The sequence below is a fragment of the Zingiber officinale genome, chromosome 2A (genome assembly GCF_018446385.1).
Source record: "Zingiber officinale cultivar Zhangliang chromosome 2A, Zo_v1.1, whole genome shotgun sequence".
Lineage (NCBI taxonomy): Eukaryota > Viridiplantae > Streptophyta > Magnoliopsida > Zingiberales > Zingiberaceae > Zingiber > Zingiber officinale.
The window spans coordinates 87903672-87931272 of NC_055988.1; the positions used below are offsets into that span (position 1 = coordinate 87903672).

Sequence of the window (27601 nt, forward strand, 5' to 3'; positions counted from 1 at the left end):
CCACGTCAGTACTGGGAACCTTTTATGGAAATTAATATTTAATGGAATTAATAACTTAAGGAGACTTGGGTCGAACGTGTTAAGTTCCGCAGGAGATCCAAGTCAAAACCTAAAAGAACAAATAGATTAAGTTTTGGATCAAACGTGTTAAGTTCCGCAGGCGATCCAAAATTTAATTTAAAAGAACACATGGTAGCTAGGAAAAGGTTCAGACCTTTGTACAAAATTTTTGTACAGTGGAACCTATAGGTTTTCCGAGTAGCAACCAACAAGCTCCAAAGAGGTACTTCAAAGGATTTAATTTCAACCCATACTGTCGCAAGGTGCCACAGGTCTCTTCTACATCAGATATTAGATTCGTGGCCAAGGGGGATTTGATAAGTATGTCGTCTACATATACCTCCACGTTGCGCCCGGCCTGCTTCCGGAAGATCTTGTCCATCATTCTCTGATATGTAGCTCCAGCATTCCTGAGCCCAAAAGGCATGACCGTGTAACAAAAAGTACCATCGGCCATGATGAAACTAACCTTTTCTTGATGTTCCGCGGCTAAGGGGATTTGATGATACCCCTGATAAGCATCCAGCATACAAATTCTTTCACAACCTACCGTTGAATCCACCAGCTAATCAATCTTGGGCAGAGTGTAGCAATCTTTAGGGTTGGCTTTATTGAGATCTCTGAAGTCTATGCAGACCCTCCATTTGTTGTTGGATTTTGCTACCAAGACTACATTGGAAAGCCAAGATGGAAATTGCAGTTCGCGAACATGTCCTGCTTTCCTGAGCTGATCCACTTCAGCTCTGATAATTTTATTTTGATCGGCCGAGAAATTCCTCTTCTTCTGCTTCACAGGTCGGGTGTCTGGTAGAAGATGCAACTTATGCTCAGCTACCTCCGGTCTGACTTCGGGTAATTCTTTAGTGGACCAGGCGAAGACATCCTTATTACGAGTCAGACAGTGAACCAATTCCTCTTTGAGCTCCGGAGGTAAGTCGCTCACCACACGGGTGAGGCTTTCTGGGTGTTCAAGGTAGAGTTGAACTTCTTCCCAGGGGATAGGTTCTTCGGCCAAAGGAAAGGGTTCTTCTTGGATAGCATGTACAGCTCCATCCTGAGTTCTCTGGGCTTTGCGAGCTTCTACCTTGACCATGTCAATGTAACACCTCCGAGAGACTCGCTATTCGCCCCTAACTTCTCCAACTTGATCACCGACCGAGAACTTGATCTTCTGATGAAATGTAGAAACGGCTGCCCTGAATTCATGCAAGGCCGGTCGGCCCAAAATGACATTGTAAGAGGAGGGCGAGTCCACTACAAGGAAAGTGCTCCTCCTGGTTCTGACCAATGGTTTGCTTCCCAAGGATATAGCTAATTTGATCTGGCCCATGAGCCTTACTTCATTGCCAGTGAAACTATATAGGGAGGTAGCCACTGGCGTCGATCTGCATTTCTTCGAAAGCTGACCAGAATAACACATTTACCGAGCTACCCATATCCATAAAGACTCTAGCCACACGACTGTTGGTTATGATGGCCTTGATGATGAGAGCGTCATCATGGGGCAGCTCCAGTCCTTCTAGGTCTTGTGGTCCAAAACTAATGACTGGGTCGGCAGCTTGCTCCCGGCTACACCCCACAGCATGAATCTCTAACCGGCGCTCATGGGATTTACGCGCCCGGCCTGAATCCCCATCAGTGGGACCTCCGGAGATCATGCCTATATCTCTTATTGCCGCGCTGCCCCGATTTTTTACCTCACGAGCTCCTTCTGGTTCTCCGACGCACCCTAGTGGTTGCATGCTCGGTCCCTCTTGCTCAATTCGGGGTCGGCCAACCAGCCCTGTCGCATTGCGCCGCTCCTCCATCATTCGCTGAACTTGAGGGGCCAACTCCGGTGGTGGTAAACCCATCTCAGTAGCTCGCCGGACATCCCGGGTGAATTGGTAGCAGTCATTGGTGGCGTGTGTGTGGGGTCGGTGGTACGTGCAATAGCGTGGTCCCCAAGGTCCAGGTTGGGGGACCTGCACTGCAGATACCCGTGGCACCGGTCGGGTATCCTGACCGAGGTGGAAAGTGTTGGATCGAGAAGCGTTAGAGGGCGGGTGAATAGTGCTCGTGGCTATTTCGTTCGTTTTGTAAAACTCGAGTTTAAAGCAACGGAAAATAACAGCACACAAAGACCCAAGTAGTTTTACTTGGTTCGAAGCCTTGGGCGACTCCTACTCCAAGGCCCTCGCTCGTTGAGTGATTACTATGGGCAATTCACTATTTCACGCAAAGAGATTACAAGTATATGTTACAATAAGTGCAATAACAATAAAAATATACCGACGACAATAGTGGGAATCTCGGAGCTTCGGGTCGTCGGTGACTTGCAACAACACTTCATGTAACAACCCAATTTTCCCTATTTCAAGTTCTAAAAGTCCATAAAAATATTTGGAAATACTTTTAAAATATTCTAGAGATTTTTAGGAATTTTTAGAGTATTTTTATGTAATTTTTGGAGGTCGTTTAGTAGGGTACAAAAAGAAAGAAGTTTTGATAAAAAAACGTTGAATGTGAGACTCGAACCCAAGACCATGACCCGAGTTGAATCTCAGCCGAACCCAGCCCAACCAACCGGTCTGTAGTTGTTTTGTTAATTATATATAGAATAAAATGTATATAAGGTAGAAGTTAGTAATAGAGAATACTCGGAAAAAAAAGGGGTTGCAGCGAGTTTTAAACCTGCGATCTGTGGCCCAAACAAAAGCAACCCAACCAGCTGAGCTACACGGTTTTATTAACCTAGTATGGAGAGAAATACATTTAAGCTATAGTTGGAACAGTAAAATAAATTGGAAATAAAAGGGGCGCGGCTGAGAATCGAAGCCCAAACCTGTGGCTTCGAGCAAAACTCAACGGACCAACTGCGCCAGCGGTCTTTGCTGATCAGATATGCAGCGACAAGTATATAAGGTAAAGTTAGAATGAAAATAACCTAAGGTATAAGATTTAAATCTGATTTCGAAAAACCTAAAATTTTCTCTCAAAATTCTTTTCCTCTTCTCCTTGCGTGCGACGGCGCCGCTTCTGCCGAGCGAAGGAAATACTTAGCTTCGTCTCCGGCGGCCGGCGAGGGTTTTTCCCGGTGAGATCTTCACAATCGCGAGTCCCCTTCATCGAGGAGAAGGTGTTGCCGCAAGGGATCACGGGAATCTTCACCTATCCGGAACCCTAGACTTCTCCTTTCCGGTTGTAAGTCCAAGATCGCTCGGTGAGTTGCTTCTCACCTGCAGTAGGAGTAGTTCCGATTCGTTTGGTGTTTTCTTGTTTGTTCGAGTTTTACTGGGAAGCATGATCAGGGATTTTGTTTTCTGCCGAGAGGGTTAAGGAAGATGAAGAGGTTTTTGTTTGGATTAGATTTTTGGATTTAGCTTATTCCTGATTTTGAGTTAACCTGTGAAGTTTGATGATTAAGGTTTGCTGCCGTGTACTTTAAAAAGCTTGACAAAATCCTTCTGTGAAACTTAATCTGTGAAGAGTCCTTCTGTTAGACTTAACAAAAGCTTAATACAAAATTATTGATCTCTAATCTATAAAGAACCATTTGTATTTGCCATGTGGTGTAGTTTTCTGTGGTTTCGGGTTGCTTGTAGTAGTTGCTGCTATGATCATTAAATCCGAATTTGCTAGGTTGATTATGGGATCATTTTATTGTTGAGTAAATCAGATTTGGGTTTGTGCCATGCAATGGGTGTAGATCACTCTTATTTGGGAGTGCTGTTGGTTTTCTTTTAATGGCTTGGTTTCCTTGCTTAAGTTTTGAACAACATTAGGATAGTTTGGAATTAAAAGAGTAGTTTAAGGAATTATTTTGCATTGATTTATGTTTTGGTTCCTTATATGTTCTAATGTTCATGCATCAATTTTTGATAGTAGCAGCATTCTTTTTAGTAGATAACAATATTAAAGCCTTAATCAGAGTTTAAAGAGGTTGATGAGACGGTGATACTGTGCTTAGAATGCTTATGTTTCTTTTACAAGTTTTATCAGTTTTGGGTTGGTTTTAATAAGCAATGAACATAAGATAGTTTGTTTAAATTTTGAGCATGTAGTTAGTTTTCTTTATTGCTGTTAGATTTAAGTTTGAACAACCCTTATAGTTAGCATTTCATATTTAGATTTCCTGATTTAGATTTCCTTGTTATGCTGCCATGAACCTCAATTTTAGGTTTTTCCTATGCTGTTTAGATTATTTCCTTGCTATTTAGTTTTCATTTGCTGTTAGTAAAGCATGAGAAATTTTTCATTTGCTAATAATTAAGCATGATCAGTTCCCTTTGCCATTAGATGTGCACGGTGATACTTTCTAGTCTCTTTTGCTATTTGAATATCTTGAGCATGCAATTATTAGTTTCTTTGCTTTTACCTAAGCATGAGTTTCTGTTTTTAAGAACTATAAGCAAGAAAGACTAAGGTTTAGACTTGATTTCAATTCCAGAATATTGAATATCAAAAGCGCACACAAGGTGTTTGCTTAAATGCCAAGTAAGGGCAAGTATAAAGAAGTTATAGTTAAAAAGAAAGTATTTTACTTTTAAAGGGCATGTACCGGACACAAGGTCCAAGGGATGGGCTCCAAGTTGCCCCTAGGCACAAGGCCTAGAAGTATCTTAGTAGTTTCGGGATTAGCTACCTCGATTCTTATTAAGAATGCGCGCAAAGTGGTACAATGCCGGGCCCAAAAGAAGTTTATTATTATTTTGAAGTATTAAAGTATAAGTTTTGAAACAAATGAAATGAGCTTCAAATCTGTCTAGAATTAGAAAGTTAGTTTTCTTGTTATTTGAAGCATGCAGTAGTAGTTTCAATTGTTTCCTTGCTACTAGATTATTCAGCCTGTTTAGCTTTACATGTTTAGTTTTACATGTTTAGTAGCTTTACATGTTTAGTATGCTTCTCTTATTGGTTTATGAGCATATTTAGCTATACAATGATTAGCATTTCAGTTAGCATGATTTCCTTTGCTATATATGAGAATGAGTAGTTTTATATGTTAGCATTCAGTTTTAGCATGTTTTTATTTATATACATGCATATCGAGTTTTTGTGAGTAGATAGCGCTCACTAAGCTTTATGCTTATAGACTGCACTTCCTCCTACTGCAGATAAAGGAAAGGAAAAGATTTAGCAAGGAAGGCGACAAGGTGGTGGTGATGAAGGTGTGTGATGGCTGGACTATGGGGAGATCAAGAGTTTGCTAAGGAATTATTAAGACATTTCTGTTTAGAGTTCTTTAGTTTTCTTTTAATGCTATTATGAGTCAATATTGTATTTAAGTTTATTCCGCGTTTGTAGTTGGGTTCTATTGATGGAGTGATATTGATGTTTGCTATTGATAGGGTAGTTTCTTTCTTTTATTTGTGATATTATACTGCGTGGTTGTGAAGATATATGTTCCAGCCGCCTGTGGCTGAGTATATTATGCTTGTATTATGGGAAATGGTCACCGGTACAGGGGAGACTCTGCCGAAATTTTTCGGTAGGGTTTTCCTAGAGATTTTTAATAAACCGATTAAGTAGAGTAGTAGATAAGTAACGGTCACTCTTAGAGAGTAGTAGTAGTAGTAAGAAGGGTGGTCGTTACAGTTGGTATCAGAGCAGTTCCCATTCTCCAGCATCACACACACATCAGCATCATCCTTGCCGTCTCCAAGTAAGAAAGTATTTGAAATTCTTTCTTTATTCTGCTTTCCTTATTATTAACTGCAGTATAGAGTATTTGTTTATAAGTGCTTAAGTAAGATAGAAGATTTAGTTTTCCTTTTCTTTTTTCATATATATGTATGATTAGAAGGGTTAGAGAGAGGATACCAAGTCTTTTTCCCTGCATAATTAGATGTCAAGAAGAGGACGTCCCTGTATCGTTTATACTGAGGACCAAGTTAAGGAGAACGAAGAGCCCAGAACCCCTGGGCCTATTCTCTCTGAAGTTGTTGCTCAACTTCAGAGACAAGTAGCGAGCAGCAGCAAGTGATTGCCAATCTAATGGCCAATCAGAAGTCAGCTCCTCCCACTCCCCCAACCATTAATGTGGAGACCCCAGTGGTGACTGAAGTCCCATCAGCTACCCTGGAAGTCGCCACAGCATCTAAAAGACAAGAAGCATATCTCATCCAGTGGCTGAAGCTGAAACCAGAAAGCTTCTCAGGAACAACTGAGCCCTGGGATGCCCAGGCTTGATTCAAGACATTTGAGAGCACAATGGAGCTTCTTGACTGACCAGAAGTCGAGAAGGTTGATACCATTAAGTGTGCCTCTTTCTGCCTATCTGGAGATGCTTGTATGTAGTGGGAGCGAGTTAAGAGTAAGTGAGCAGTCAACCAGATGAGCTGGGTTGACTTCGAGACAAGGTGACCTACCAGTAGAAGAAGCGGTTAAAAGATTTAACAGGCTAGCTCACCTTTGCTTAGAGTTAGTAAGTACAGTGAAAGAATGAGTCAGACTGATGCTCCTAATGCTGAGACCAGAAATAACACCTAATGTGAGTAGTGAAACTCACCGACCATAGATTGGCGAAGAGCTGGTCAGCAGGGCATTAGTGAGCACTGTCTGAACAGCAACAAGGCTCAACAAACGCAACATAAGCCAGTCAAGATAGAAGACAAGACAGTGGGGAAACCGAGAACCCAGTCAAGTAATCAGAATTGGAAGGACAAAGATAACAAGAAAGACCCCAAGCAGGAAGATGTTCGGGTAGTCTGTGAGTATCCAAAGGTATTTCCAGAAGGACTACCTGGACTACCTCCCAACAGAGAAGTGGAGTCAATTTCAAAAGCTCCGTACCGGATGTCTCCAGCAGAGCTAAAAGAGCCACAAGAACAATTTCAGGAGTTACTTGACAAGGGTTTCATCCGCCCTAGTCATTCACCCCGGGAAACTCCAGAGTTGTTCGTTAAGAAGAAAGACGGATCTATGCTAATGTGCATAGATTTTAGAGCGCTGAGCAAAGTAGTAGTTAGGGACAAGTACCCTCATTCCAGAATAGATGATCTATGTGATCAGCTAAAAAGGGCAATAGTGTTCTCAAAGATAGACCTGCGCTCTGGGTACCATCAGCTAAAAGTGAAGGAAAGAGACATACCCAGAACGACTTTCAGGACCAGATACGGACACTACGAGTTCGTAGTCATGCCTTTTGGTGTGACTAATGCACCTGCAGTTTTCATGGACCTGATGAACAGAGTGTTTAGATAATACCTTGACAAATTTATCATTGTGTTCATCGATGACATTCTAATCTATTCTAGAACCCCAGAGGAGCATGACACGCACTTGAGAATAGTCCTGCAGACCCTACAGCAGAAACATCTTTATGCTAAGTTCTCAAAGTGCGGATTCTGGTTAGATCAGGTGGCATTTCTAGGCCACGTAATTTCTAAAGAAAGTATTCAAGTGGATCCAGCCAAAATAGAAACAGTCAACAACTGGAGTAGACCCAAGAATGCCAGGGAGATCAGAAGCTTCCTTGGTTTAGCTGGGTACTACAGGAAATTCGTGGAAGACTTTTCCAGAATAGCCTCTCCACTTACAGCCCTCACCAGAAAGAACAAGAAGTTTGAATGGTCAGATAAATGTGAGCAGAGTTTCCAAGAGCTGAAAAAGAGACTGACGAGTGCTCTCATTCTGACTGTTCCAGAAAGTGATAAGAGTTTTGACATCTACAGTGATGCTTCCAAGATGGGCCTAGGAGCTGTACTCATGCAAGAAGGAAAAGTTATAGCTTATGATTCCAGGCAACTCAAAGACTACGAGAAGAACTATCCCACTCATGATCTTGAGCTGGCAGCTGTGGTCTCTGCACTAAAACTCTGGCGATATTATTTGTATGGTGTTCAGTGCAGGATCTTCACAGACCACTAGAGTCTTAAATACTTCTTCACTCAGAAGGACTTAAACATGAGACAGCGTAGGTGGCTAGAGTTGGTCAAAGAGTATGACTGTGAAATCCTCTACCACCCAGGTAAAGCTAATAAAGTGGCAGATGCACTAAGCAGAAAATCCAGTGCATCCCTGATGTCCCTGTCATCATTAGCCCTGCCACTACAGAAGGAGTTATCAGATTTCGGACTTGAAATTATTTATGGGCAATTCTCTGTATTGACTCTAGAGTCAACCCTGCTTGAGGATATACAGAAGAAGCAAAGTGAAGATCCTGATATCCAAAAGATCAAGCAAGGGATACAGAAAGAAGAAAATTTAGAGTTTCGAGTATCAGACAGTGGAATTCTTTATCAGGGGAGTCGCCTTTGTGTTCCCAATGATGAAGAGCTGAGAAAGAAAATTTTAGAGGAAGCTCATAGTACACCCTACTCCATGCATCCTAGTTCTACCAAGATGTATCAAGACGTGAAACAGAGATTCTGGTGGTCTGGACTCAAAAGAGATGTAGCTAAATATGTCAGTACCTGCCTGACATGTCAGAGGGTCAAAGCAAAACACCAGAGACCAAGAGGAGTTCTACAACCTCTTTCAATACCAGAGTGGAAGTGGGAAGACATATCCATGGACTTTATAACAGGTCTCCCAAGAACTACGAATGGATATGATGCAATATGGGTAATAGTGGATAGATTGACCAAGTCTGCCCATTTTCTAGTCATCAAGGTGTCCCACTCTATAGAGTAGTTGGCACAGTTGTATGTTAAAGAGGTGATCAGACTTCACGGAGTTCCTAAATCTATTGTGTCTGATAGAGATGGGCGCTTCACCTCTCACTTTTGGGAGTGTGTTCAGAATGCACTAGGCACCAAACTCAAGTTCAGCACAGCTTTCCATCCACAGACTGATGGACAGACAGAGCGAGTAAATCAGATTCTAGAAGATATGCTCAGAGCTAGTGCACTAGATTTCAAGGGAAGTTTGTGCAAGTACCTGTGCTTAGCTGAATTTGCCTACAACAATAGCTATCAGGCCACCATCAAAATGGCACCATATGAAGCGTTGTATGGCAGGAAGTGCAGATCACCCATTTTCTGGCAAGAAGGAGGTGAAAGAAGAGAAATGGAAGTGGAGCTGGACATTCAGACAGAACTGATGGATGAGACTACTCAGGCTATCCAGAAGATCAGACAGAGAATTGAGACTGCCCAGAGTAGACAGAAGAGTTATGCTGACACACGCCGTAGGCCACTTGAATTCCAAGTAGGGGATTTAGTCTTTCTCAAGGTCGCTCCTATGAAGGGAGTGATGAGATTTGGCAAGAAGGGCAAATTAAGTCCTCGCTATGTAGGACCTTACCTGATTACAGACAGGATTGGGAAGGTAGCTTACCAGCTGGACTTACCACAAGACATGTCAGCCATACACAATGTATTTCATGTCTCTATGCTAAAGAAGTGCATTCACGATCCTAGCCAAGTGATTCAGCCTCAGACAGTGCAGATCCAAGAGGATCTTAGCTACGAGAGCAGACCTACACAGATAGTGGACAGAGCGGTCAAGAGACTAAGAAATAAAGAAGTGTCACTAGTGAAAGTTATCTGGCAGAACCAGAAGCACGAGGAAGTCACTTGGGAGCGGGAGGACAGTATGAGACAAAAGTATCCAGAGCTATTCTAAGTTCGAGGACGAACTTTTTATAAGGTATGGGGAATTGTAACGACCCAATTTTCCCTATTTCAAGTTCTAAAAGTCCATAAAAATATTTGGAAATACTTTTAAAATATTCTAGAGATTTTTAGGAATTTTTAGAGTAGTTTTATGTAATTTTTGGAGGTCGTTTAGTAGGGTACAAAAAGAAAGAAGTTTTGATAAAAAAACGTTGAATGTGAGACTCGAACCCAAGACCTTGACCCGAACTGAATCTCAGCCGAACCCAGCCCAACCAACCGGTCTGTAGTTGTTTTGTTAATTATATATAGAATAAAATGTATATAAGGTAGAAGTTAGTAATAGAGAATACTCGGAAAAAAAAGGGGTTGCAGCGAGTTTTGAACCTGCGATCTGTGGCCCAAACAAAAGCAGCCCAACCAGCTGAGCTACACGGTTTTATTAACCTAGTATGGAGAGAAATACATTTAAGCTATAGTTGGAACAGTAAAATAAATTGGAAATAAAAGGGGCGCGGCTGAGAATCGAAGCCCAGACCTGTGGCTGTTGGTTGCTACTCGGAAAACCTAGAGGTTCCACTGTACAAAAATTTTGTACAAAGGTCTGAACCTTTTTCCTAGCTACCATGTGTTCTTTTAAATTAAATTTTGAATCGCCTGCGGAACTTAACACGTTTGATTCAAAACTTAATCTATTTGTTCTTTTAGGTTTTAACTTGGATCTCCTGCGGAACTTAACACGTTCGACCCAAGTCTCCTTAAGTTATTAATTCCATTAAATACTAATTTCCATAAAAGGTTCCCAGTACTGACGTGGCGAGGCACATGACCTTCTTGGATATGGGAGCAACCACCACCGACTAGACAAAACCTTTAATAGAAAGCTAATATTTAATTTCCTAAAATAACTTTAGGTTAACCAAAGAGAACAATCAAATCACAAGGAAAAGAAAGAAAACAAAAGAACACAACATTGAAAAACATATTCGAAATACTAGATCATAAGCCTCTTGTATTTGGTATTATTTCCATAAATAACTAGCATGATGCGGAAATAAAAATTACTAATTATACATTGTAAAAAAAACCTCTTGATCTTCTACCGTATTCCTCTTCTAACCTCGGACGTTGTGTGGGCAACGATCTACCAAGATGAGAAACCACCAACCACCTTCTTCTCCTCCAAGCAAGGTTCGGCCACAAAGGAAGAACTTTACCAAAGAAGAAAATCAAAATACTAACCAAGCTCCAAGAGATGCTAACTTTCTCTCCTTCTTCTTCTTCTTCTCCAAGTAGTATCCGGCCACCACAAGAACTCCAAGAGAGATGAAGTATTCGGCCACCAAAAGAGGAAGAGAGGGAGAGGGTAATGGCCGGCCACAACACCAAGGAAAAAGGGAGAGAAAACAATAGAGGTTGTCACATGAAGGCACCCCGCACCCTTATTTTATATTCCTTGGCCTTGGCAAACTAGGAAAGGTAATTACAATAAATTTCCCTTAATTTCCTTGACTTGATTTAATTGAGAGAAATAAAATAAAATTTCCCAAATCAATTTCAAGTGGTCGGCCACATCATTGGAAAACAAAGAGGACAAGTTTTAATCAACAATTAAAACTTCCTAATTTGTTTCCGAAAATTTTAAAAATAAAATTTCTCTTTAAAATCTCTTCATGGTTAATAAAAGGAAATATCTATAATTTTAATTTTATTAACATGTGAATAATTTTAAAGAGAAAATAAAACATCTCTCCAATCTACAAATAAGGAAAGAGATCTAATCTCTTTCTTTAATCTTTGTAAATCTTTTACAAGAGAGATATTTTAATTCTAATTCTCTTTAAATTATATCTTCCACATTATAATAAAAATTAAAATTAAATTTCTTTTTAATTTATTTTGGCCGGCCCTACTAGCTTGGGTTCAAGCTAGGCCGCCACCACTTAGGCCGGCCCTAGCTTGGTTCCCAAGCTAGCTTGGCCGGCCCCTTATTGGTGGGTATAGAAGGTGGGTATAGGTGGGTATAGAACTCTATAAATAAGAGGCTACGATAGGGACCGAGAGGAGGAATTGGTTTTGGTCTCCCGATAAAATTAAGCATCCCGTGTTCGCCCCGAACACACAACTTAATTTTATCAATGATAATTCATTCCACTAGAGAACTATCATTGAACTACCGCACCAATCCCAAATTACATTTTTGGGCTCCTTCTGATTATGAGTGTGTTAGTCTCCCTGTGTTTAAGATATCGAATGTCCACTAATTAAGTGAGTTACTGACAACTCATTTAATTAATATCTAAGTCCAAGAGTAGTACCACTCAACCTTATTGTCATGTCTGACTAAGTCCACCTGCAGGGTTTAACATGACAATCTTTATGAGCTCCTCTTGAGGACATTATCAACCTAGTATCTCTAGGACACAGTTTCCTTCTATAATCAACAACACACACTATAAGTAATACCATTTCCCAACTTGTCGGTTTTGTTGATTCAACGAACTAAATCTCACCCATTGATAAATTAAAGAAATAAATATCAAATATATGTGCTTGTTATTATATTAGGATTAAGAGCACACACTTCCATAATAACTGAGGTCTTTGTTCCTTTATAAAGTCAGTATAAAAGAAACGACCTCAAATGGTCCTACTCAATACACTCTGAGTGTACTAGTGTAATTATATAGTCAAGATAAACTAATACCTAATTACACTACGACCTTCTAATGGTTTGTTCCTTTTCCATTTTGGTCGTGAGCTACTGTTTATAATTTATAAGGTACTGATAACATCATCTTCTGTATGTGACACCACATACTATGTTATCTACAATATAAATTAAATGAACAACTACAAACAAATGTAGACAATTAGACCAAATGTGATTCTTTATTCATAATAAATGTTTACAAAGCTTAGGCTTTCAGTATACATTCCAACAGTGGCTTCGAGCAAAACTCAACGGACCAACTGCGCCAGCGGTCTTTGCTGATCAGATATGCAACGACAAGTATATAAGGTAAAGTTAGAATAAAAATAACCTAAGGTATAAGATTTAAATCTGATTTCGAAAAACCTAAAATTTTCTCTCAAAATTCTTTTCCTCTTCTCCTTGCGTGCGACGGCGCCGCTTCTGCCGAGCGAAGGAAATACGAAGCTTTAGCTTCGTCTCTGGCGGCCGGCGAGGGTTTTTCGAGGAGAAGGTGTTGCCGCAAGGGATCACGGGAATCTTCACCTATCCGGAACCCTAGACTTCTCCTTTCCGGTTGTAATTCCAAGATCGCTCGGTGAGTTGCTTCTCACCTGCAGTAGGAGTAGTTCCGATTCGTTTGGTGTTTTCTTGTTTGTTCGAGTTTTACTGGGAAGCATGATCAGGGATTTTGTTTTCTGCCGAGAGGGTTAAGGAAGATGAAGAGGTTTTTGTTTGGATTAGATTTTTGGATTTAGCTTATTCCTGATTTCGAGTTAACCTGTGAAGTTTGATGATTAAGGTTTGCTGCCGTGTACTTTAAAAAGCTTGACAAAATCCTTCTGTGAAACTTAATCTGTGAAGAGTCCTTCTGTTAGACTTAACAAAAGCTTAATACAAAATTATTGATCTCTAATCTATAAAGAACCATTTGTATTTGCCATGTGGTGTAGTTTTCTGTGGTTTCGGGTTGCTTGTAGTAGTTGCTGCTATGATCATTAAATCCGAATTTGCTAGGTTGATTATGGGATCATTTTATTGTTGAGTAAATCAGATTTGGGTTTGTGCCATGCAATGGGTGTAGATCACTCTTATTTGGGAGTGCTGTTGGTTTTCTTTTAATGGCTTGGTTTCCTTGCTTAAGTTTTGAACAACATTAGGATAGTTTGGAATTAAAAGAGTAGTTTAAGGAATTATTTTGCATTGATTTATGTTTTGGTTCCTTATATGTTCTAATGTTCATGCATCAATTTTTGATAGCAGCATTCTTTTTAGTAGATAACAATATTAAAGCCTTAATCAGAGTTTAAAGAGGTTGATGAGACGGTGATACTGTGCTCAGAATGCTTATGTTTCTTTTACAAGTTTTATCAGTTTTGGGTTGGTTTTAATAAGCAATGAACATAAGATAGTTTGTTTAAATTTTGAGCATGTAGTTAGTTTTCTTTATTGCTGTTAGATTTAAGTTTGAACAACCCTTATAGTTAGCATTTCAGATTTAGATTTCCTGATTTAGATTTCCTTGTTATGCTGCCATGAACCTCAATTTTAGGTTTTTCCTATGCTGTTTAGATTATTTCCTTGCTATTTAGTTTTCGTTTGCTGTTAGTAAAGCATGAGAAATTTTCCATTTGCTAATAATTAAGCATGATCAGTTCCCTTTGCCATTAGATGTGCACGATGATACTTTCTAGTCTCTTTTGCTATTTGAATATCTTGAGCATGCAATTATTAGTTTCTTTGCTTTTACCTAAGCATGAGTTTCTGTTTTTAAGAACTATAAGCAAGAAAGACTAAGGTTTAGACTTGATTTCAATTCCAGAATATTGAATATCAAAAGCGCACACAAGGTGTTTGCTTAAATGTCAAGTAAGGGCAAGTATAAAGAAGTTATAGTTAAAAAGAAAGTATTTTACTTTTAAAGGGCATGTACCGGACACAAGGTCCAAGGGATGGGCTCCAAGTTGCCCCTAGGCACAAGGCCTAGAAGTATCTTAGTAGTTTCGGGATTAGCTACCTCGATTCTTATTAAGAATGCGCGTAAAGTGGTACAATGTCGGGCCCAAAAGAAGTTTATTGTTATTTTGAAGTATTAAAGTATAAGTTTTGAAACAAATGAAATGAGCTTCAAATCTGTTTAGAATTAGAAAGTTAGTTTTCTTGTTATTTGAAGCATGCAGTAGTAGTTTCAATTGTTTCCTTGCTACTAGATTATTCAGCCTGTTTAGCTTTACATGTTTAGTTTTACATGTTTAGTAGCTTTACATGTTTAGTATGCTTCTCTTATTGGTTTATGAGCATATTTAGCTATACAATGATTAGCATTTCAGTTAGCATGATTTCCTTTGCTATATATGAGCATGAGTAGTTTTATATGTTAGCATTCAGTTTTAGCATGTTTTTATTTATATACATGCATATCGAGTTTTTGTGAGTAGATAGCGCTCACTAAGCTTTATGCTTATAGACTGCACTTCCTCCTACTGCAGATAAAGGAAAGGAAAAGATTTAGCAAGGAAGGCGACAAGGTGGTGGTGATGAAGGTGTGTGATGGCTGGACTATGGGGAGATCAAGAGTTTGCTAAGGAATTATTAAGACATTTCTGTTTAGAGTTCTTTAGTTTTCTTTTAATGCTATTATGAGTCAATATTGTATTTAAGTTTATTCCGCGTTTGTAGTTGGGTTCTATTGATGGAGTGATATTGATGTTTGCTATTGATAGGGTAGTTTCTTTCTTTTATTTGTGATATTATACTGCGTGGTTGTGAAGATATATGTTCCAGCCGCCTGTGGCTGAGTATATTATGCTTGTATTATGAGAAATGGTCACCGGTACAGGGGAGACTCTGCCGAAATTTTTCGGTAGGGTTTTCCTAGAGATTTTTAATAAACCGATTAAGTAGAGTAGTAGATAAGTAACGGTCACTCTTAGATAGTAGTAGTAGTAGTAAGAAGGGTGGTCGTTACACTTCAGGGCATCTTTTGAGCAATACGTTGATGAAAGATTGCGTTAGAACTTATAGCTCAAGCTGCTGCCCGAAGACCCCTTTTATACAGTGCTGGAGGCGCCTCCAGTCCCATCCAAGGCGCCTCCAACGAGCCGATTCAGCCACGTAGATTACTGCAGACTTCTTCTGTGCTTATCCTGCTCAAGGCGCCTTAATGACAGTCCAAGGCGCCTTTAATCCCAGCTCCAAGGCACCTTCAGCTCCTCTTCGCGGACTCCTATTTGGCTTGCACCCGAGGCGCCTCGAAGCCCCATGGAGGCGCCTCGGGCACTGTTGCATCCGAGGTCAAATGTGTTTCTTTGTTCCTGCAAAATGTGTTAGTTCCTAACATAAAATCCTGCAAAACAAAATTAGCACAGACATATTATAAGTGATATAATTGACAGTCATCGGACTATCCGGGTCTGACTTTAGATTTCCAACCGGAAACCCTAGGTCGACCCGACGCCTACTGTTCCCTCTACGGGGAACGCGTCCTCACCTACTCCACTCAGGAGATTTACCTGTTGCCAGTGTGATCCTCCAGATCGACTGGACTTTTGCTCAGCGTTCGAAGCTTCCGGACTTTCTGATAGACTTCCGCTTCCCGGCCCGTCCAGTCTTCCACCTGGTTCGCGACACCAGGACTTTCCACCTAGGGTTTCCCTCACCTAGGACTTTTGCCTTAAGCTCTTGACCCGCCAAGACTTTCCGCATAGGATTACCACCCCTAGGGTTTTCCACCTGCCTAACCACAGCTAGGACTTTTACCTAAGTACACTTAGGACTTTTCCTACAAGCTCATTCATACACATTAGATAACAATTAAACTTAACTTTGAATCCCTTTGCCATTACCAAAACTTGAGTTCGATCGTCGGATGCTTCCCGCACCAACAATCTCTCCCTTTTTGACTATGGCAATCGAAATGCAAAGTTAAGAAAAAAATGCAATAATAGATAAGCATAAATTTGCACAAGCATAATTAAAACACAAGCACATTAAAGCTCCCCCTTAATAGAACCTCCCCCTTAAAATAATTTCTTTTTATTTTAAATTTTCTTTAATTTCTTTTGAATTTCCTTATACTCTCCCCCTTTGTCATATATCAAAAATAAATAAGAGAGTAAAATTAGTATGGACATAAACACTTAGCTCTTTTAAAATAAGTTTTCTTATAAATGTTTAGCTAAGTTAAAAAATTTGCCATAAACTGGGAACCATAATTTTTTTTTCAAGGATTTTAAAATTTAAGTTTGAGAAACAAAGTTTAAATTTTTCAATTAATTTCCAAAGAACGCTTTTAAAAGATTTTTTAAATGATTTTTCAAAGCATTTTGAAAGATTTAATTGAAATTAAGTTTTAAAAGATTTTTAAAATGATTTTAAAATATTTTTCAAATAATTTTGAAATTAAGTTTTAAAAGATTTTTAAATTATTTTCAAATAATTTTGAAAATAAGTTCAAAAAGATTTTTAAAAAAATTTTGGAAAGTTTTTTAAATAATGTTTAAAAGAGTTATGAAAGTGATTTTTAAAAGATTTTTAAAGAATTTTGAAAAGTTTTTAAAATAATTTTGAAAAGAGTTTTGAAAATGATTTTTAAAAGATTTTAAAAGAATGTTGAAAAATAATTTTTTAAAATAATTTTTAAAAGAGTTTTGAAAATGATTTTTAAAAGGATTTTTTAAGAATTTTGAAAAGTTTTTAAAATAATTTTTAAAAGAATTTTGAAAATGATTTTCAAAACATTTTTAAATAATTTTAAAAAGTTTTTTAAATAATTTTTAAATGAATTTTGAAAATGATTTTAAAAAGATTTTTAAAGAATTTTAAAAAGTATTTTAAATAATTTTTAAAAGAGTTTTGAAAATGATTTTTAAAAGAATTTTGAAAAAAATTTTAAATAATTTTTAAAAGAGTTTTGAAAATGATTTAAAAGATTTTTAAAGAATTTTGAAAAGTTTTTTAAATAATTTTCAAAATAATTTTGAAAATGATTTTTAAAATATTTTTAAAGAATTTTAAAAAGTTTTTAAAATAATTTTTAAAAGAGTTTTGAAAATGATTTTTAAAACATTTTTAATGAATTTTGAAAAGTTTTTTAAATAACTTTTAAAATAGTTTTGAAAATGATTTTTAAAAGATTTATAAAAAATTTTGAAAAGTTTTTAAAATAATTTTTAAAAGAGTTTTGAAAATGATTTTTAAAAGATTTTTAAAGAATTTTGAAAAGTTTTTTAAATAATTTTTAAAATAATTTTGAAAATGATTTTTAAAAGATTTTTAAAGAAGTTTAAAAATTTTTTTAAATAATTTTTAAAAGAGTTTTGAAAATGATTTTTAAAAGAATTTTTAAAAGTTTTAAAAATAATTTTCAAAAGAGTTTTGAAAATGATTTTTAAAAGAATTTTGAAAAGTTTTTTAAATAATTTTTAAAAGAGTTTTGAAAATGATTTAAAAGATTTTTAAAGTATTTTGAATTTTTTTTTAAATAATTTTGAAAATGATTTTTTAAATGGATTTTTAAATAATTTTGAAAAGTTTTTTAAATAATTTTTAAAAGAGTTTTGAATATGATTTTTCAAGAATTTTGAAAAGTTTTTTCAATAATTTTTAAAAGAGCTTTGAAAATGATTTTTAAAATATTTTTCAAGAATTTTGAAAAGTTTTTTCAATAATTTTCAAAAGAGTTTTTAAAATGATTTTTAAAAGATTTTTAAAGAATTTTTAAAAGTTTTTTCAATAATTTTTAAAAGAGTTTTAAAAATGATTTTTAATAGATTTTTAAAGAATTTTGAAAAGTTTTTTAAATAAATTTAAAAGAATTTTAAAAATGATTTTTAAAGAATTTTAAAAAGTTTTTAAAATAATTTTTAAAAGAATTTTGAAAATGATTTTTAAAAGATTTTTAAAGAATTTTGAAAATTTTTTTAAATAATTTGTTAAATGATTTTTAAAAGATTTTTAAAGAATTTTAAAAAGTTTTTTAAATTATTTTTAAAAGAATTTTGAAAATGATTTTGAAAAGATTTTTAAAGAATTTTAAAAAGTTTTTTAAATAATTTTTAAAAGAGTTTTGAAAATGATTTTTAAAATAATTTTGAAAAGTTTTTTAGATAATTTTTAAAGGAGTTTTGAAAATGATTTAAAAGATTTTTAATGCATTTTGAAAAGTTTTTTTAAAAATTTTTAAAAGAATTTTGAAAATGATTTTTTAAATGGATTTTTAAAGAATTTTGAAAAGTTTTTAAAATAATTTTTAAAAGAGTTTTGAAAATGATTTTTAAAATATTTTTAAAGAAGTTTGGAAAGTTTTTTCAATAATTTTTAAAAGAGTTTTGAAAATGATTTTTAAAAGATTTTTAAAGAATGTTGAAATTTTTTTTCAATAATTTTTAAAAGAGTTTTGAAAATGATTTTTAAAAGATTTTTAATGAATTTTGAAAAGTTTTTTAAATAATTTTTAAAAGAGTTTTGAAAATGAGTTTTAAAATATTTTTAAAGAATTTTAAAAAAAAAATTAAATAATATTTAAAAGAGTTTTGAAATTGATTTTTAAAAGATTTTTAAAGAATTTTGAAAAGTTTTTAAAATTATTTTTAAATGAATTTTTAAAATGAAGGTTGATTGGGTTTAGTTGATTTTAATTAAATTTGCTTAAATTTTGAACACTTTGATCTTATTTGAACTTAGATCCATCACCCGATTCTAAATTATCAATCAGATAATCTTAAGTAATTTTGTGAGAAGATTATCTTTAATTTAGGTTATTTCTAAGGATTAATTTACATTTGAGTTAAACTTAGGTTTTCCAATTAGTCAATTAAGTATGTCTTTCCATGATTGATTCTCAGGTCAGGGCGAGGCTCTAGACCTTCTTGGGTATGAGATCATCCACCTTTTCTAGACAGAATCGCTCAAAGAAATATATATTTAATTTTCTTTTTGAAACTCCAAGATTTAACTAGCAAGTGTAAATTATGCCTAGATCCTTAAGCTATCCTAGCCTAAGCATGTATATTGCAAGGAAAATAAATAAACAAGTATCAATCAATTTTATCTATTTATTGAGATAGTTTTTCTATTTGCTCCCCCTGGATCATAGTCTCGATATGGTCTATCAAGGAAATGGATCTTATCCTTGGGGACCCAATAGTGACCAGGTCCAACTTGATTAACCAAGTTTGACTTGGGGACCCATGCTTGAATTATGTTTATATTATTTCTATTTACTAACGACAAATATGATTTATACTTTGTTTTGGTCTTAAATCCAAGTCCGAATTTGTTGTAAACGGCTCGCTGTTTTCCAAGAATCAGATCCAGATTCTTGGAACCCAAGGTGAACCGTTCCAACGTGTCCTTGAGTTCTTTAATTTGAGTTTTCAAATTGGAATTTTCTTCCTCAAGTTGTTGGACTTGAGTTGAACTTCCAATTTGAACTGACTCTGTTAAAGAACTCGAGTCAGTCACTCCCTTAAGGGCTGTTACCTCCTTTTGGAGCGACTTAACCTGGACGTTGGATTTAGCCAACTTTTTAAGCAAGTACGGAATTAAATTTTCCGAGTCATCTAAGTTAATACTAGACATTAAAGCACTTACTGTGGGTTTTGGTCCTTCAGAAACGGATGCGGATCCGTGGCTTCGCTCGGACTCGGTGTCTGATTCACTTTCGATTTCATCAAGGTTTACTTGTACTGGCAATGCGAGGAAGCCTGTCGATTCTTCTTCGTCGGATCCGGATTCATTTGAAGACTCAGACTATGTCTCCTTCAACATATGTTCCTCTGTCTTACTTGTACCTTCAACCATCGTAATACCTTCCTCGGCCGAAGTAGTATCATTCTGCTCATCTAATTCAAATAAATCATTTATTAACTTATGCTTACTTACTTGAGCGTCGAAAGTGCCCTCGTGTAGTTCAATCAACTTTTGCCACAACTCTTTTGCACTTGTGAAGGGGCCAATGCGGTTCAATTCTTCATTGGTTAGGCCACATTATAGCATGCAGGTCGCTTTGGCATCGGCTTCAACTTTTTTCATTGTGTTAGAATCCCAGTTGATGCATGAGATAAGTTTTCCGGTGTCATCACGTGGAAGTTCGAGTCTGGTCTGGATAATGATCCACATCTTGACTTGCGTCTTGAGGTGGTATTCCATCCGGTTCTTCCAATATCCAAAGTTCTCGCCAGAAAAGAGTGGCGGTCGGACGGTGCAAAATCCTTCTTGGAATGTCATTTTAAAAGAACCTTGCACACAAAAAATAGCAAAAATGTACTAGGACTTGATCCTGGATTAGCAGTGCGGTATGGAAGGATAGAAATAGAAATTCATGAATTTCAGAAAAAAAAAATAAAAAAAAATATTATTAAAAATTAAAAAATTATTATTTCAAATTTTTAAAATTGCGATATTTCGCTAATGCTGACTAATGGTGAAAAGATGAGAATGAGTTTTTTGAAAACAGTTGTTGGAGGGAAAAAATGAAAGGCGCAAGGCGCAAGGTTTTATTTTTACCCTATATGAACGAGAAAGCGACGAAAAAAAATGCTCGAACGGTAGTTGTACCAATTCAGAGCAACCCCGCTTCGATACCAATTGTTGGATCGAGAAGCGCTAGAGGGGGGGTGAATATCGCTCGTGGCTATTTCGTTCGTTTCGTAAAACTCGAGTTTAAAGCAACGGAAAATAACAGCACACAAAGACCCAAGTAGTTTTACTTGGTTCGAAGCCTTGGGCGACTCCTACTCCAAGGCCCTCGCTCGTTGAGCTATTACTGTGGGCAATTCACTATTTCGCGCAAAGAGATTACAAGTATATGTTACAATAAGTGCAATAACAATAAAAATATACCGACAACAATAATGGGAATCTCGGAGCTTCGGGTCGTCGGTGACTTGCAACAACACTTCAAGGCATCTTTTGAGCAATACGTTGATGAAAGATTGCATTAGAACTTATAGCTCAAGCTGCTACTCGAAGACCCCTTTTATACAGTGCTGGAGGCGCCTCCAGTGCCATCCAAGGCACCTCCAACGAGTCGATTCAGCCGCGTAGATTAGTGCAGACTTCTTCTGTGCTTATCCTGCTCAAGGCGCCTTAATGACAGTCCAAGGCGCCTTCAATCCCAGCTCCAAGGCGCCTCCGGATCCAACCAAGCGCCTTCAGCTCCTCTTCGCGGACTCCTATCTGGCTTGCACCCGAGGCGCCTCCAAGCCCCATGGAGGCGCCTCGGACACTGTTGCATCCGAGGTAAAATGTGCTTCTTTGTTCCTGCAAAATGTGTTAGTCCCAAACACAAAACCCTGCAAAACAAAGTTAGCACAGACATATTATAAGTGATATAATTAACAGTCATCGGACTGTCCGGGTCTGACTTCGGATTTCCAACCGGAAACCCTAGGTCGACCCGACGTCTACTGTTCCCTCTACGGGGAACGCGTCCTCACCTACTCCACTCAAGAGATTTACCTGCTGCCAGTGCGATCCTCTAGATCGACTGGACTTTTGCTCAGCGTTCGAAACTTCCAGACTTTCTGCTGGACTTCCGTTTCCCGGTCCGTCCAGTCTTCCACCTGGTTCGCGACACCAGGACTTTCCACCTAGGGTTACCCCCCCCCCCCCCCTAGGACTTTTGCCTGAAGCTCTCGATCCGCCAAAACTTTTCGCATAGGGTTACCACCCCCTATGACCTAGGGTTACCACCCCCTAGGGTTTTCCACCTGCCTAACCGCAGGTAGGACTTTTGCCTAAGTACACTTAGGACTTTTCCTACAAGCTCATTCATACACATTAGATAACAATTAAACTTAACGTTGAATCCCTTTGCCATTATCAAAACTTGAATTCGATCGTCGGATGCTTTTCGCACCAACAGAAAGTGGGTCGGGCATCCCGAGCACGTGGGAGAGGCTGAGCAGGCGGTGGAGGTACTCTTCTCTCTGGCCAGTTTATAGCGGAAGGTGGCTTGTCTGCCTTCTTTCGCGGCACCTGTGCTTCCTCCACATTGATATAGCTGGCCGCCTTCTCCAGCATCTCATCGAAATTCTTTACGGGATTCCTAATGAGATCCCTGAAGAATTCTCCTTCAGTCAACCCATGGGAGAAGGCGCTCATGAGTATTTCAGATGTAGCTGAAGGAACATCTTGAGCCACCTGATTGAAGCACTTAATATAGCTTTTCAATGGCTCCGCAGATCCCTACTTAAGGGCAAACAAGCAATGATCTGTCTTTTGATATTTCCTGCTACTGGCAAAGTGGCGCAGGAAGACATTCTTAAAGTCAGCAAAACAGGTGATGGACCCATGGGGTAGTCCATCGAACCATTTTTGGGCAGAACCTGATAAAGTATTCAGAAACACGTGACATTTAACTGCATCGCTATATTGATGTAACAAGGATGCGTTCCTGAATTTGCGAAGATGATCTTCAGGATCCTTACTACCATCATATTCCCCTATAGCAGGGGGGTGATACCCTTTAGGCAACTTTTCTTCTAAGATTTTGGAAGAAAAGGGTATTTTCTCTTCCTGCTCAGATCGATGTTCCTCGCGGGGAATGATAGATTTCCCTTTTTGGAGTCCCTAGGTAAAGAACTCTCGGTCACCGAAACTTGTGGCTGCTCTTTGCGGCTATAACACCTAGGGTCTGGCTGATAGTACCCCTGGCCTGGCTCTTTGTAAAACGCAGGAGGAAATTCCAACGGTTGTTTTCGCTTAGAGCCCCGATCCGAGGCGTGAGCAGGTTCTTTAGAGACATCCGGTAGCTTTTTTGGTCGGGAAGCAGTTGTTTGTTGTTGCTTTTCTGAGGCAGCCCTCTTCTTTGCCTCCTTGAAGAGCTCGTATTCTCCGGCGGTCATGGTCACATTGATTCGTCCCAAGTCCTCCATCGTCACGTTCCGGAACAGGCTGTAGTGTTCCCACAGACGGCGCCAAATTTGATCCCGTCCGGAATCTGAGTCGGATGAAGGTGGGTCTTGACGTACTGGAAGTTGACGGAAAATCACCGCGGAGTCTGATCTACCTGGCACCCCCTCGGAAAGGTTAGCACGGGCGGATGACGAAGGAAGATGACCAGGATGATGACAATACTGCTCTGCGCACACTCAGACGAGCCCACGAATCGTTAGAGACCATAAACCAAGGAAAAAGTCACCGGGTCAGGCCCTCCGACGCTCAAGTCAGGTATTTTTCCCCAGAAAACACAGAGAAAGGACGAAAAGTAAAGACTAGTGAGAAATGACGAGTGAGCGTACCTGCATAAGGGACAAAGCATCCCCTTTTATACTACAACGGATGTTTCTGGGGCCTGGCGAGTGTCAGGGAATGTCGGCTGTCAGACTTTGTCGGACGGTGAATGCCACGCGGCATCTCCTCATAGACTGTCTACGGAACCAAAGGGGTAATGAGCCCTGATTGTTAATATTTTCCCTGACATGCTGATTATTCTCTGGCAGACAATTACGATTCCCTGGCTTGCTTGTTTGTCCTGTAGTGCCTGGAACCTAGGTCTATATTCCGACCTGTTTCTGTCTGCTGTTATCCATAATTTATGCTTCTCGACTTGTGCGCCAGGTCTGTTTCCTGACCCGCATCTATCTGCTGCTATTCATGACTTGTACGTCCCGACTTGTACGCCCGGTATGTATCCCGACCTGCTTTGCTCCGCTGCTATCCATGACTTGCACGTTCCGACTTGTACGCCCGGTCTGTATCCCGACCTGCTTCGCTCTACTGCTATCCATGGCTTGTACGTTCCGACCTGTACGCCCGGTCTATATCCCAACCTGCTTCGCTCCGCTGCTATCCATGGCTTGTACGTTCCGACTTGTACGCTCGGTCTATATCCCGACCTGCTTCGCTCCGCTGCTATTCATGACTTGTACGTTCCGACCTGTACGCCCGGTCTGTATCCCGACCTGCTTTCGCTCCGTTGCTATCCACGGCTTGTACACTCCGACCTGTACGCCCGGTCTGTATCCCGACCTGCTTCGCTCTGCTGCAATTCATGGCTTGTACGTTCCGACCTGTACGCCCGATCTGTATCCCGACCTGATTCGCTCCGCTGCTATCCGTGTCTTGTACGTTCCGACCTGTACGCCCGGTCTATATCCCGACCTTCTGTGTTTCACCCGAGGCCTTTCCTTCTACGCCTTTATCCTGCCTGTGGGTCCACTCCTTAGCTGTACCTAGCCTGTGGGTCCAGTTTTCAGCTATATCCGGCCTGCGGGTCCCTTTCTTGATTGCTATCGAGGCTGGGTCAGGTCCAACTTGTAATCCTATCTTTTGACTGCCCCGTCAACTGAAACTTTGACTATAGTCACGCAAACTTGACTTCTGACTAGCCACGGAGGCTGAACTTCTGACCTCCACGTAAGCTTAACTTCTGACCAGCCACGGAGGTTGGACTTCTGACCTCCATGTAAATTTGACTTCTGACCCCTTTATAATCTTGATTCCTAGTCACATCATCCTACCGATCTCACGATAATACACCGTATCAACCATAAATAATACAATTCTGTAAGAGAGAATGACTTCTCCTTTATTATCCTCCGCATGCAATAGAAAAGAACTCTGCAGTTGTACTTCGACCAAGTAATCCAATCCTAAATAAACTATGTTCTCAATGATTTAAATCTGAAGCTTTTAGGAATCAAGATCCTTAATTAAATTGCCCTTGCGCACACCGCATTCTCCACAGCGCCGACCGCGACGGCGCCACCTCCGCCTTTGTCTGGCGCGTCGGCATCCGCCACCGCTCTTGACTATCGTGTATTGTACTGTATATAATATTGTGTTGCTTCCGCGGTCTCTACGTATGTATCTACGTGTGTATATATATTGGAGGAGAAGAACGTAGCGTAAGGGTGTCAGGGCCGGCTAAAAGCATATGCCATTAAAATCGATGCCAGTCCCTATTATATTGGGGCTATATATATATATATATATATAAATCAAATATAAATATTAATTTATACCTATATAAATTAAATATGAATATTAATTTAAAAGTGGATATTAAATATTTAAAATTATAACTAAAATAAATTTTAGTCAAGATTTATTTTCATCAGTAATTTTAATTTTTTTTACTAGTTAATTAAAATTTTTAATTTTTTTATAGATTAAATCTGGACCATTTTTATTTTTTTACTCGTAGTGGATTTAATTGATAATTTGAATTTTTTACTATTAAAATTAAATATGGTTGGTAATTTTTTATTTTTTTTATTAAAATTTAATTAGTAATTTTAAATTTTTTACTGTTAAAATTTTAATTTATTAATCAAAATTAGATTTTGTTAATAAATTATAAATATTTATTAATTATACTTAATTAATATTTTTTTTATAAAAATACTTTTCAAAGTTAAAAGCATATTTAATATTGTAATATTATTTCTTTCTTAAATTTTATTTTTCTTTCATTTTTTTAATAATTCACATTCTAGCTAAATATTTTTTGACTAAATAAATTTTATTAATAATTTATCAAAGTTAAAATTGATAAAAAGACGGTTTAGTTCACGAAGCTCCCATCAATACGGAATTTCCAGGAAGAGTATATTATAAGTAGTGACTATATCTAGTACTCAAGCTTATTTCCTCTAGATCACACAATAATTTCACCGCTATGTGAGACTTTCCTTCCTTTAAGTTAAAAATGATTGATATTTTTTTTAAAAAAAATTGTAATTAAAATGTATATTAATAGTATTACAATAATTTATTACTTGTTTATAAATTAGTTAATATAAAATATTTTTTATTTTTTAGGTTTTACATAAGATAAAGTTATTGATACGTGGCCTAGTAGGTCACTGCTTCCAATTGTATAAATAATCATTGGCAATATATGAAATTGTCCTTTTAAATTTTACTAATAAAATTAAATATCGACGCCCCAGGACATAGTTGAGTTGACTAATATGGGATAGATATTGTTACAATGAAAAAGGTGTCGAATCTCGGCAAAGCCAAGAAAAATGCTCTCCCCACAGTGACTAATTGTAGCTTCCCGATTTATCTCCTTACAACTAGTCGTAAGATCGGTTGTGTTGGGTTGTTAGGGTGGCAAATTCTACCTTTTACTATAACTAATAAAATTAAATATTTCTAATAATATTTATTTTAAAAAATATTAAAAAAATTTCCACCTAGGGCCTCAAGAATAGTTGAGACGACCATGAGGGTTTGTGTCGATGTGTTAGATTTTCTTAGAGGACACATGTAAAAGTTGGATTTTTTTTATAAGGAGTAATGTCATGCTATCCGACTCCTTATGTACTGATCTCGTCCGGAAGTTGAGTCGGATGAGATGAACTGATGAGGAGAGTAGGAGAGTTAACAGTGAGAGAATTGGGATTTGGGACCTGAAAATATGCCATAGGCTTTTGGCCTTGGAGTGGAAAGTGGAAGATGGTGGGAAATGGTACCCACGGACCTACACACACCACAGATAGCTCACACGGAGTCATTAGAGCTGGAACTAGGAAAGAGGCCCCTAACCAGATACTTTGACGCTCAAGTTAGAAAGAGGCCGAGCAAAAAGCGTATAAGAAAATAGAATGATAGTAAATGTGTGTGTGCGTGCATACATGGCCAATAGAGAGTACCTTCCCTTTTATACTACCTCTCATAACCTCTTCAATCATGAAACATCAGAGAATATCAGGTGTTAGGGTATGCTGGGTGATAGAGGATGTACAACGGACTCCGATTGGGTAGAGGAAGGTTCCACTTTATGTATGTGGTAGAGCATCAGAATATTCCCTGACGAATAGTCATTATTCTGCCACAAGTAGTTGTAATTATTTGACAATATTGTCCCCTAGTGAAAATATAACTGACACTAGGACCGACCATGAGTAAACTGGGAGATATGCTAATGAGAAGTGATCTGAGCCCTAGGAGGCCGACTAGGGCTGACCGGAAATAAATTGGGAGTTGTGCCCATGAAAATCTGAGCCCTTAGAAACCGGTCGACGTTGGGGCCAACCAAGAATAGACTGGGAGTTGTGCCATAAGAAGTGATCTGATCCCTAAGGGGCCGGTTGGCACGGGGACTGACCGTATCTTGACTTTAAATTGTCATATCATCTTGACCACTAACCTTATGCTATGATTGCACCCCCCCACTATATGTCATATCACAAGCCTCCCTTCAAAGTCTAGTTGAATGAGGCTTATGGCCGACCGACTAGACTCTAGTCTCACCACTATCCCATAGGTCCGATTCTATGACCGACCGACCATATGCTAGGATATCTGCTTCTAAAGAATGGGAAATTAAGTACCGAGAGACCCAATCAGTGAT

The 27601-nt window shown here is 38.1% G+C and overlaps 1 long non-coding RNA gene across 1 annotated transcript; it reads left to right on the top strand.

Moving 5' to 3' along the window:
• Positions 1-3109: 3109 nt before the first annotated feature.
• On the top strand, positions 3110-14835 carry LOC122039767. Its single transcript, XR_006128371.1, has 3 exons — positions 3110-3178; positions 12806-12889; positions 14781-14835. It is a non-coding gene; the product is annotated as an uncharacterized LOC122039767 (long non-coding RNA).
• Positions 14836-27601: the final 12766 nt, after the last annotated feature.